We start from the raw sequence: 9624 nt of genomic DNA, 5'->3' as shown, positions 1-9624 counted from the left end.
AAAATACAGAACAAGGCCTCAACAACATTCCCTTTATCCAATACATCCTCAAGTCCTCTGCTGCTCCAACGAAATCCTCTAAGATTTTACACGGGCGCACTGGGAGCTCGAAAAACGCGAGACACTCATGGTGTGCACTAATGGCACGACGACCCGTACGTTAGTGGCGTACTGATACCTAGTTCCGCCGTCGCGAAAGGGTTAAATGCACATCAATATCTGTTACAATTCATGAAAAAGACATAGATAACCTTAAAAACAAATAGCATTTACAAAAAACATTGTTCACCTTTGAAACCGTTTAAATTACGAATGAAAATTTTCTAACCATAGCCAGAGAAAATAATCAGATGGCCAATCCTCTGTATGTGCTGAATGATGAAAAAAAATATTCATAAAGGCTAGCATTTCTCTGATTTTGAATCACAATAATGGAGAACCTTTGAGAGGAAAACAACAGGCAAACAGATGCAAATAATCCTCTACACGCATTCACCGCCCATCTCTTTCCGCAAACTCTTCCTCTGAACTTTCGTTAAAAGTTCTTTCGACACTTGATCTCCCAACTTTTACTCGCAATCTTTGCTCTTAAGAGGATTCACTCCCACAATTACATATATATAGATCCGCATCCAAAGCTGCCATTTTTAAAATCTTCCCCGTCCAAACATTCCTCTCCCTTTTCTCATTCAAATCTTTGCCACTTGGACGAAGTTCGGTTAATCTTTAACAAAATAGTCTCTATACGAGCTTTTAATAGAAACATGAAAAAACTAAGTGACTAAAGGAATACTTCAAATATTGTTATATTTATATGAGAAATAGCTTTGTGTGTATGTGTAAAATAAGAATGAAAAATTGAGGAATTTGAAAAAAAAAAAATAAGAATTACAAATTTTAGAAGAAATAGAAGAACTGAAAGGGCTAAACTGTTGAAGAATAAATTGGAGAACTCGAAAGAAAATGAAGTGAAAAGTTAGACAAAGATTGAGAAAGTGAAATGAAATAGGGATTAAACGTTGAAAAACAGGTTAAAATAAAAGAAAATAAAGACTAAAAACACAAAGTCCAATAACTAAAACGAAAGAGAAATTAAAAGTTAGAAAAGTAAAATGAAATAATACTGTGGAAAATAACGGGAAAAAAGCAGAAGGTGAAAATTGAAATAAAAGCAAAAAGAAGGGAATAAAAATGTTCAGAAAACGTTTGGAAATGACTCCGCTTATCGTTGCAAACGAATTTTCAACAAGAGAACAGGAGAAACGAAACAATATCACGTCGCAGACAACGGGAAATCTGCATACACATACTTCTGCCATGACTGATTAAGTTGACTAATCCAACGATAGTTTCGAAATGAGATGCGGAAGTTGTACAGAAGTTAGTGACAGCGGGAATAATTTAACCGGAACTCCGCAAGCCGACACAAGAGTCTCTGAAATTATTCAAACGCCGCTGCAATAAATCGCGAAATCATTGTTGAATTATTCCACCATGCATCTTTTCATATTTCACCGCTTTCTCAAATCTCCTCTCGGCGCTTTAGCCATATACAGAGAGTCCAATAATACGGGATCAACTTCAGATATGGATTGGATGTAACATTTGTTTGTACAAAATTTTTGTCACGAAATCGAGTTTAAAAATAAGTTTGTTATTGGTCGTAATGAACTTGTTTCAGCTACTGCTTTCATATAATATAAAAAAAAAAATTATAACTACCAATTAAAAAAAATTCGTGGTATTGTCATTATGCGAAAATTATTGTAAATATAAAAAATCTATCGACGCCATCGTATTGTAGATAAAAAATAACGAAACTTTGTCCTCTTCTGTTTTTCTCACAAATCTACCGTTTACGAGAAAAACGTTGGAAACTAATAGCGTGAACACCCTGTATATTTTTTCTGCTATATAAGACTAACTTTGTGGAAGAAATGTAATTTAAATCATGTTATACTTTCTGTACGAATATAATAGGTGTCCTATACCTTGTCACGTTTAACAACTATATTAACACATTATACAGGTGTACCTATAACTTCAAGATAATTATACACCCTCTTAATTACACGAATATTAACATTCTTCATCGCTGTGTAATTATCCGGAACGTATTCTACTTGTCTAAATGAAACAACGCAGACTAGAAGAAACGGAAGATATAATTCTTTAATGACGCTCTCATACATATACACTTCCGTTCGTAATTATTAGGACACCTGTTATATACGCGTTATTAGTTCTCCGCGTTTTTCTCGTAAGTGGTAAATTTGTAAGAAAAATGGAAGAGGACAAAGTTTCATTATTTTTGATAGACAATGCGATGGCTTGAATAGATTTTTTAAATTTGCAATAATTTTCGCATAATGACAATACTATGAATTTTTTTAAATCGATAGCTATAATTGTTTTTATATTACATGAAAGCGGTTGCCCAGAGAAGTTCAACAACCTACAACAAACACATTTTCAAACTCAATTTCGGGACAATGTGTGAAGTGGCATAATTAACAATACACTATTAGGTTCTTATTTTTATGATGGCACCCTACATGGAAATAGATATTTTGAAGTTTAAGGTATACGAAATTTCAAACTGAACCATTTTTTTTCAGGATCACAGTAATTTTGCAATAACTGTTTAGGTCTGCTTCACATTTAACAAGTGCCCTAACACTTGCGAACGGAAGTGTAGGTGTACCACATAGACTCTCCATCGTACAAAACCTCTAATGAGAAAATTCTCTAATGAGATGGAGATGTACATCAGCGGGAAATCTTCATTCTTACGGACAGGATCGTTGGATAAGTCTGTTTATTTGCATACTTTTCAGCTAACCGGGGAAATTTACATCAGAGAGACTGGTTGCCTTTTGAAGAGAGAAAAGGGAGAATTCTTTTTCCCGCGTTCCTGGGAATGTGGAAAAAAATTATTCCGTCTGCTGTAATAAAGTGGAGGAGATTGCACGTGAATGCACGTTGTTAAAAAGATATATGTGAGCCAAAAATCTGGAAGCTTGTGGTGTCGAGGAGACTGCAAATTTTTTATAACAGAAGCTCGCACAATAAAATTATTCGAGTTTTTAAAAAAAATGGAAATTCGATAATTCACGTTAAATAAAATACTCGAAAGTTCAAATGTAATCAACCATTCGAAACTCGAAGAATGTGAAAGGAGGAAGTTAAAAAAAGGTCAATTTTGGCATACGGCCGGAACGAAAAAATCTTTTACAGCATGATTTTACGCACCCTAAAGAGCAAAAAATGTAATTGCCATTTTTCCCGTAAATGATGGGAAAGTTATGAGAACCATCCGAGAGCACTGCGTGTCAATTGTCGTATATTGTCGTTAGAATAATAACAAACGAAGTAGGTCGTGTGTAAAGACATAGTTGTTTACTAAGAGACATTGTTTTTCCAGAAAAGAATAGAATATGTATATGTCTCGGGGAGACAACAGCAAAAAAAACTAATTTCTTGTTGGTTCATAGGTATAACACATCTTATTACAAGAAAAATAAACTTAGGATACGATAAAACGAAATTGTTGCAGTAATTAATCTAATTAGCTATACGTAGGCTCTCCTCTATTTTCAATTAATTCAATCATTCGATTGTGTACGTATATATACATACATATTATTCACGCATACGCATACCGTGAAACTGTAGCTGCGTAGCTCGCAGAGACACGCTTCTCGTTTGATTCTTCTCCCAAGCTGAGCTGTTCGTTGTGTATTTGAATTCGGTGCACTAGCTTCTTGTATGCAGCGGCACTTAATTCACACGAACGAATATGCTAAGTACGTAAATTGATTCGAAATCCACGCACAATCGAAACCGCTTTATTCGAGGGAGCACTGAATTTTCTACAAGACTATGATCGCACGGTACAAACGTCGTTCGTCGACGTACTCGTTCGGTACGCCCGTAAGCAGTAACTGCGTACGTGACGATCTTCCCGATTTCTGCTCCCTGTTACACGAAGCAGTTCTAGGAAAAATCCTAGGCGTGTGAGTGACCCTCAAGTACGTAACTTGGGCCTAGTCAACCTCACGTACCACACATTGCGCGAGACTCGCGATGTTTTTTTGCTAGTGAAACATAAGAAACTCGAGCAAAACACAAGAAACTCGAGCCAGAGTCGTTATTTGTATTATGTGGAACTAAACACGAAGCTACGTGCCATTGTGAAAGTAAAACTATCGGGAGAGAGAGCGATTGCTCTCGAGAGTATTTCTCGCGAGTGGACACTGCCCCTAAGCTTGAGTGTCCGAGAGTATAGCTCAACTGTCTGAAAGTAAACGTGTCGAGACTTGCTCTCAATTCATATTGCTGTCGGACAGTTGCTTTGCAAAGACGAAGTAGTTTCGTATTCTTGGGAGAATTCTCGTGCGAGTAAAAAATATCGGGAAAAGAAATTGGTCGAGAAATGAAATTAGCGATTTAATTACTCTTCGTTGAAGAAAACAAATTCATATTGCTGTCGGACAGTTGCTTTGCAAAGACGAAGTAGTTTCGTATTCTTGGGAGAACTCTCGTGCGAGTAAAAAATATCAGGAAAAGAAATTGGTCGAGAAATGAAATTAGCGATTTAATCACTCTTCGTTGAAGAAAAATCGGTGTTGTGGAATCCAAGGGATGTAGAACAGAGAAAATTGTAAATATATGATAAATGTGTAAATTGATTCGAAATGAACGTCAAAATTTTCAGAAAAATATCCGCGTATAATCGGAACAGCGTTGTTCGAGGAAGCACTGAATTTTCTACAAGACTATGATCGCGATGTATAAGCGACGTTCGTCGTTCGTCGTTCGTCGAGGTACTCGTTCGACTGCCTCGTAAACACCGACTGAGGACGAGTCGTCCTGCCCGATTTCTGATCGCTGTACGCTCGCAACTGTTCTGGGAAAAATTCTAGGCCTTAACTTCTTAGAACTCGTGGTATTTCTTGCGTGCCAAACATAAGAAACGCGAGCCTGGATTGCTATACGTACATCGAGCCAAACATAAAGCTAGCTGTCTGTTCGCGCACAGAAAAGAGTTAGCGGGAAAAGAATTTCCTGACTTTATATCACTTTTATTGGCAAAACCGAGAACAAACGCCACGCACGTGGTCTTAATACAATACAATACGCCATACTTGTTTTCGCTCGACGCATGCGCGGTCGCCGTTCCCAACGCCGCTCGGCGGACGCACGCCGATCACGGTAAAAAGACGCGCCCTTTTTAAATTCAAACCGTTACACTGCCCTTTTGAGAGTAAAACTATCGCGAGTTGCTCTCGAGAATATCTCTCGCGAGTGGACACAGCATCTGAGAGTGACTGTCTGAGAGCATCGCTCAACTCTCTGAGAGCTACGACTCGAATAAACAGTTGCTTTGCAAACACGAAGCAGTTTCGTATTCTTGACAGAACTCTCGTGCGAGTAAAAAGTCAGGAAAAAAAATTAGTGGAGAAATGAAATCACCGGATACACAGTTAAGAAATGCAAATTCTGTTAGAGTCTTACTTTTTTATTGTATCCCTGTCATGACGATTATTTTATTATATCTAAGTGTCATCAAAGAATTCCTTGTTTCGATTAATTTGTCATTAATTATTCTTCATTATTTTTGATTTTTATTAAACACTAATGTACAACAATCTTTGTAAATAACACTCAATATGAGTTTCTAATTTACGAACAGACCATCATCCGAAGAAAACGAGACGGAATATAAGTTATAAGTATGGTCATACTCTTACCTTGAACCGCATTTTTCATAACTTTCCCATCATTTCCGGGAAAAATGACAATTTTTCGAAAAAGAATTTTTCGTTCCGACCGTATGCCAAAATTGACCTTTCTTTAACATCCTCCGTTGAAGATTAGAAAATTAGCAAGTTTAAATTCAAAACGAACGAATAAAATGAAATACACTTCGAGGGAATGCACAAATTCTTCTTGCAATCTTTTGCAATATCGATAAAATAATTCTCGAGGGCTTGGGTTTATTTTATTGAAAAGAAACGAACAGTATTACTTTCGATCATAGCTATACAGGACTAAATATCAACGCCGTTCACCGTCGTTTTTACGATCATATTTCTGACCGCGGGATCAGAAATTCTTTTCTGTCGTTGGATAAACGAGCAATGCGTCCCTAAGGAATTCTTAAAGCATCCCACAATCCTTTTTGAACGACGATAAATTCTCTTATCGGCGTCAAAAGGGAAAAGAACTGCCGGCACAAGTGCGTATGATGTGCCTTTTGGCAACTCAGCTGGGAGATTCAGTCCATAACTAACAATTCAATATATACGGGGAGGAAAATTGAAAGGTACACGTGTTAAAAAAAAATAGTCCAGCGTGAAAATCGTTTAAATATTATTTTCAATATTCTATTAGAAATTGAAACATTTGTATTAAATTCTCGTTAATAAACTGACAATAAATTACAATTTTTCTCCTTCTTTTTTACAAGAATTTTTGTAACACTCTTAATTTTTCTGAAATTATTAGGTCATCCCATAAGTTCGTGTCAAATTTTATGATTTAGATCGATATTTCCAACAAACCTTTAAATTTGATATAACACGTAAGCACTTTCCCGGTCCACAACGTTCCACCTATTTTTTTGGTAAAACCATTATGTGGTCGCTATAGAATTTCCTTGGATATTTATTAGAATATTTTTCGCTATCGGCACGAACTTATGGGATGACCTAATATTATATTCGAAGATTAGAAAATATTTATTTATTTCTAAGAAAAACGTTAAATAGCAAACAGACGTTAGTTTTCTGCTTTGAAGCAATTTTACGAATCTTTTATTCATCTACTCGGATGGTACAATGCTCGTATACATGGTGTCCCAGTTGTAATAATTTACCAAAGTCTTTCTATGGCCTTTGTACATCGGTGGTTTCGCGACGTGACACAATTTTTATTGGAACATCAATTTTTCACGTACTTTTTCCTTTGTAAAACTTCTTCTGAGATAAAAGTAAAAATTTAGATTACTCTTCTACAGTTTAACATTCTTTTTACAAAAAACTGGCCATTTAAAAGTCACTTGGTTCCTGGTAATTCTGAAAATTTCCAAAATTTCAACGACGTTTCATTTCTGACACACTTGTCGCGCCCCGAGAAGATTTATCGTCGCATTTATTGACTGGAAGCACAATGTAGCTTCATTTGCTCCGTCCAATTTTACGATCTCTGTATCTCATAAAGCTTACCAGCTTAAAATGATAAAACGACTTCGACTGATAAATGACTTCTGACGAAAGGATTCGAGCAACCTTTTGGCGGCTGTAACGCGAAGCTGAATGGCAATCGATATAAAAGTAGGATTACTCGTATCTTTGAACTTCCACTGCTGCCAGTTATCATCTCGTCTTGATCGAAAAATTCGACAGTGAAATGTAATTTTAGGTCGGATTAGCTTTCGCATTTATGCTACGCCAATTCTCCGTTTCTTTTACTATTATTTATTTATTTTAATACGTGATTATTTTAATATTAACACGCAACCTGTTGTTAATTCAGTATTATTTATTTATTTTAACATGTGATTATTTTAATATTAATACTCAACCTGCTGTTAATTCAGTATTATTTATTTATTTTAATATCATATTTATATTTACTACTCTAATATGGAAATACGGAGAAGGCAGTACATTCGGGAAATTATAAAATAAAAATTTGCAAAATGATAACTTTCTTAAAATGTCAAATAAAGTAGGTATATTTGGGAAGTTATAAAATAAAAAATTGCGAAATGATAACTCTTTTAAAATGTAAAATTAAATAGATATACTTGGGAAGATATAAAATAAAAAATTGGAAAATGATAATTGTTTTGTGCGAATAAATAGTACCTATACAGCACATTTTTACCTCATAGGTATTTTGAAAGAATCATAATTCTTCGGTATAGTAGGGCACTGCTCGTTCTATTCATAACATGTAAAACTTCTTGCCAAGAGATATAAATGATGAAAAGGCCACCACAATTGTCAGAGCTGCGCATACATTTTTTAGTTTCGAAATTGCATGGAAAACTCGTTTGAAAAGGGAAACCCTCGAGTTCTGTACAATAAAAACGAGAATCCTATAGCTGGAATTTCGTACAATTTAATTTCGCAAGTTATACAAAAAAATGCTTCTTTTGTGGTAGACAATAAATTATAAGAATTTTTATCGTTAAATACCACACGACGTAAAAAAGAATTACACAACACTCGATAAAACATGCTTTCCATTTATTGTAAAATATAAAATAAACAATACCATATTTTTAAATTAGAATAGCAAGTGTGCAAGATATGAAAAAATTTGTTTGAAATAAATATTATTTATTTCCAAGAGAATTACCCAATTTCCCAAAATTCCTCTCCATTTCTAAGAAAAAGGATTTGTAACTCTTTACGTAGCTTATAAAATATAAAATACGAAATAACAGAAAAAGTTGTATTTGAAATTTTATTTACCTTAATTCACTTTTATCGAATATTATATCTGCTGGTAAAAGTGTCAATTGTCCAGTTTTCAGGAAAAATGTAAGACACACGTAAAGTTAGCAGTAAATGCATATTTCATACCATTTGCAATATTTCATACTATTACGGAAACAGATCTGCATTTAAAATGCAAAGGATGATGAAGGAGCATAAGCACGATACAGCCGCGAAGAAAAAGCAGCCAGGATTTCCCTCGTGAAAGGTCAAGCACCGTGGTATAAAAGGGTTTTCTATTCGAACAATAATACGTTTCCCGTTGTTAAAGTGCGTCAGACGAACGACATTCCTCGTTTGAATACAAATATCACGGCCGCAAAATATTTCACGACTTCTGAACCACGTAGAATATTGAGAAATACCTCACTGTCCGGCAAATTGATTGGACACTCTTCCACCCCATTTGAAATTCATAAAAATCGAAATGTGCAAAAGACGGGAAACGCTGCGATGACAGAGTTTCATGTTTAACTTAGCATTTGAACATTTTTTCATTTTTGTTCCATTATCGGAATTCCGTTGCTATAATTTTCATTTCGACTACACTCCTTCTGAATATCGACAAACAATGAAGATATCCTAATCATCTATCCTTCTTTTCCATTTTATAATTCACTTTTCTTACAGAACTGTATTTCTATGATTTTGTATTAATGAAATATAAATAACAGAGATATCCTAACAATTCATCCTCCTATTCCAATTTAATAATATACTTTTTATACCAATGGAAATATCTGTGCTAGCTCCGACGATACGGAAAAGAAACCAATGAAATATTTTGTAAGAGACACCACGTGAAATGTCACAGTTGATTTCCTGAAGAATTCTCAGAGATAGCGATTAATTTTTTTACAACGAATTAAAGTTGTTCAAGGCAATTTATGGGGTTATTTGTGGCTGAGCTGTGTACAAGACACGGGAAAATTTTTTTATAAATACAAACAGGAGTAAGGGTTGGGTATACTAGCCAGATTATGGCTAATTCAACGCACGCATACTTAATTATTATTCAAACTCGGAAATAAGCTCGGTATGACAAAATTTGTAGTATCGGGGGCCTCCGTACCCAAATAGGAAACCAAGAAGTGGGAAAAGGGAGGGAGTGGTT

Source organism: Habropoda laboriosa, unplaced genomic scaffold (genome assembly GCF_001263275.1).
Source record: "Habropoda laboriosa isolate 0110345459 unplaced genomic scaffold, ASM126327v1 scaffold14, whole genome shotgun sequence".
In the NCBI taxonomy this organism is placed as follows: Eukaryota; Metazoa; Arthropoda; class Insecta; order Hymenoptera; family Apidae; genus Habropoda; species Habropoda laboriosa.
This window is presented reverse-complemented; position numbering follows the sequence as displayed.